Genomic DNA, 4,105 nt, shown 5'->3' with positions numbered 1-4,105 from the left:
TCAGACACTCCAGAAGAGGGAGTCAGATCTTGTTAAGGATGGTTGTGAGCCACCATGTGGTTGCTGGGATTTGAACTCTGCACCTTTGGAAGAGCAGTTGGGTGCTCTTAATCGTTGAGCCATCTCACCAGCCCGGAACTTTTTTCTTTTTTGACATGATAATCTGCTGATCAATTTTCTAATTAATTTTTCCTTTCATTACAAAAATGAGTTCAGGTTTGCTTATGTTACTTATTCATAGGTATTCCCAGAACCTCAAATAAGCTGTGAATCCATGTAAAGAAATTTATACATATGTATAGAGACCGTGGAGATGGACCAGGGGCTAAAGCTTGCTACGTAAGCATGAGGATCTGAATTCGGCTCTAGCAACCATGTAATCAGGGGGTGAACACATCTCTCTCTCTCTCTCTCACACACACACACACTTGTGCACATAAATGCATATACCACACACACACACACACACACACACACACACAAAATTTTTAAAGTAAACATTTCTATTTTTATATAACTATCTCGTTTAAACAACTGCTGACTGGGGCTGGTGAGATGGCTCAGCAGGTAAGAGCACCGACTGCTCTACCCAAGGTCCTGAGTTCAAATCCCAGCAACCACATGGTGACTCACAACCACCCGTAATGAAATCTGACGCCCTCTTCTGGTGTGTCTGAAGTCATCTACAGTGTGCTCATATAAATAAAATAAATCTTTAAAAAAAAAAAAACAACTGCTGACTACTACAGGCTGCAAGTAAATGATTAAAGTGTTAAAAGAATGGCTTTAACATTGAATAGAGCTTGTGGATATATCTGAACTTCAATAATCTGGAGAACATGGTAAGTAAGATGTATTAAAATGCAAGTGTAATGAGGTTATGAGTTCATAACTATTGAGCTGACTTAAGGCTACATGAAGGTTCTCTATTCTTTTAATTTTAATATTCATCTGAATTTTCCATGTAAAATTTAAAAATTTCTTGTAGATTACTGAGGCTGAGAATATTATAAAAACTGTAATGTTTCTACAACTATGAGTTAGTTTATATATTATTCCTACAGCTCCTAGTTATTTTAGGGCAGTGGTTCTCAAACTGTGGTCATGATCCCTTGGGGTCAAATGACCCTTTCATATGAGTTGCTTTTTTTTTTTTTTTTTGGTTTTTCGAGACAGGGTTTCTCTGTGTAGCCCTGGCTGTCCTGGAACTCACTCTGTAGACCAGGCTGGCCTTGAACTCAGAAATCTGCCTGCCTTTGCCTCCCGAGTGCTGGGATTAAAGGTGTTTGCCACCACTGCCCGGCTCATATGAGTTGCATAAGACCATAAGAAAACATATTTACAATTTATAGCAGTAGCAAAATTACAGTAAAGAAGACTTGAACAATGGTGGATAATTAACTAATTACTTCTATTTTTGTTTTGTTTTTAGACATGGTAGACCAGGCTGGCCTCGAACTCAGAAATCTGCCTGCCTCTGCCTCCCGAGTGCTGGGATTAAAGGTGTGCACCACCATGCCTGGCTATTTTGTTTTTTCAAGACAGGGTTACTCCGTGCAGCCCTGGCTGTCCTGGAGCTCTCTCTATAGAACAGGGTGGCTTCAAACTTAGCGATCTGACTCCTCTGCCTTCAGAGTGTTATAGTTACACACGTGCCATAGACTCAGCTAACTAATTTTTAACTATTTCTGCCAACACATGAGCAGGTCTTCCTCTTTTTCTTTTCTTGTTTTTCTCCTTTTCCATTAGGGAATACAGAAGTGTCTTGCATGAACAAGGTGACCTTAGCTTTTTGCTCAAAGGTGAGAACACAAGACAGTTCATTGCATCACGTTTCTTCCCGGAGGCTCGGATTTAGGCAAAATGCCAGTGTTACAGCTGTGTCTGCACTTCATATCCACTCCCCTGAGCTATAATTAGCAGTCAGAGAAAAATCGACAGGAGGCAGAGAGAATATGTTCTCAGAACTAAATGGAAATCAATTAGGAAATGGCTTGCTTTAAAGCCAAAGTTCCAGGAACATTTCAAGTGATGTCTGCTATGTAAATGTGAGATATAAGCAGATACTTGAGTCTAGTGAATGGCAATAACATAAAAGAACTTCTTAGCTATCTTCAATTGTCTCCTTTTCATTAATGTACTGGCCTTTTATTCAACTTACTTACCTGTCCAAACACCATTTCTCCACTGAAGACAGGAACTAGTCCATTCTTTTAGACATTACCAGGATTCAAAGCACCAGGAATCACTAAGTACTAAAGTAAGCACTTGTAGACCATTTCAAAGGTAGAAGGAGTTTTGTAGTCAGAGCCTTAGAACCTGGGCTCCCTGAGGTGGGAAGGGGGTTACTAAGAATCAGAAAGAAAGAGTTTCTTACCTTGTCCATTCAAAGCCTCACATCTGGAGTGAGTTAACTGGATTCTGCACAGTGCTCAGAAAACCATTAGTCTCATTTCCTTTGACTTTCCATCCCCAAGACCACCTATCCAGAGAAGACAGAAGGCAGGGGCTGGCCTGACTGTTAAAGTTAAGCACAGGCCTACATTGAGTCTTCTTGGAAAAATTGCAGCACTTATAAAAAAAATTAATGATAGGAGAAATTCACAGTTGCGACTGCATGATGTGGACTCAGTCATCAAATTAAAAACACAAAATAAAACACTCAAATTTCTTTCAGTTTGAAGATGTCCTCAGACGTATACAGTAAAATGGTAGCTTAATCAAAGATTAGCTTAATGCAAATATTTAGCCTCCTCCCAAAAAGACCATATGGTTATTGTCGTATCAGTTAAAAATTCTGTTAAAGGCAGTAAGGGTGACCATCTGCTGAGGCTGGCAAAGAAAGTAACATATTTTAAAATGCAAACACATCCAAATTTCCCCCTGCTGATCCATAAGCAGGCATCTTGGCTGTGGATAATTTGGATTAAGTATCTAGGCTGGCGATCCTAGACAATGCTCATTCTACTTACTTGCTATTACAGAGAACATTTTTTTACCTTAATACTCTTTCCACCAACTCCATAGTCTTATTTTTCTTCTGTTGTGACAAAACACCAGGACCAAGGAACTTATGAAAAAAAGCATTTAATTTGGGGGGTTTACTGTTATGACCATCATGTCATAGAGCATGGCAGCAGGTAGGCACAGTGCCGGAGAAACCCAAGAGAGGTTACATCAGATCCACAAGCACAAGGGGGAGGGAGAAGGAAGGGAGGGAGGGAGGAAGAGAGGAAGAGAGTGAGAGAGGTAGAGAGGGAGAGAGAGAGAACAAGTGGTGGTTTGAATATGTCCCCCATTTTGTGAGACAGGGAACGTCATTAACTTTTGAAACCCCAAAGCCTAACTAGCAATTTATCTCCACCAGCAAGGCTACACCTCCTAACCCTTCCCAAACAGTTGTAACAACTGTGGATCAAACTATATGAGCGTATGGGGGACATAGTCACACTCCCACACTCTCCCTCTCGCCCCGGTGTGCCTTTTCAAGTCTGTGCATCCTTTGCATTCATGCATTGGGTCAGAGGCTAGAAAGCTATGTTGGATCCTCTGAAACTGGGTTTACAATATTTGTAAGCCATTATGTAGGTGCTGGGACCTATACCCAGGTTGCCTGTAAAAGCGTTCAGCCTTAACCACTGAGTCCCCTCTCCAGCCTCCTTTGTGCCCTCGTTGTAGGAGTTCCTAGTTATTAGGCCTGTGTTTTGATGTGGCACATACCTTTAACCCCAGTACTTGGGAGGCAGAAGTAGGCAGAAGGCCAAAGGAAGTTACACACAGATACGCTTTGTCTTAAAAAACAAAACACTTTTAGCTCACAGAGGACAGGGATATGAAGATATATTGCCCATACAGGGAAAATATTGTTATAAGCACCGGGATCTGATACTACTGGAGCCTTTTTTTTCCCTCTGAGACTGCTCAGCATCCTGGAGCCTTCTTCATGCTAGAGACTGGCCAAGGTTTTCCCCTCAGATGGTGGTTGATGTGATTTTAAAGAAAAAATGTTTTTCTTTAGAGAAATAAAAAAAAAAAAAAGAGTAAAGACAGGGTCTTACACATCCCAGGTTACCTAGCTAAGTATCTCAAACTTCTGATATTCCTG

Source organism: Mus pahari, chromosome 10 (genome assembly GCF_900095145.1).
Source record: "Mus pahari chromosome 10, PAHARI_EIJ_v1.1, whole genome shotgun sequence".
NCBI lineage: Eukaryota > Metazoa > Chordata > Mammalia > Rodentia > Muridae > Mus > Mus pahari.
Note: the sequence above shows the minus strand (reverse complement) of the source record.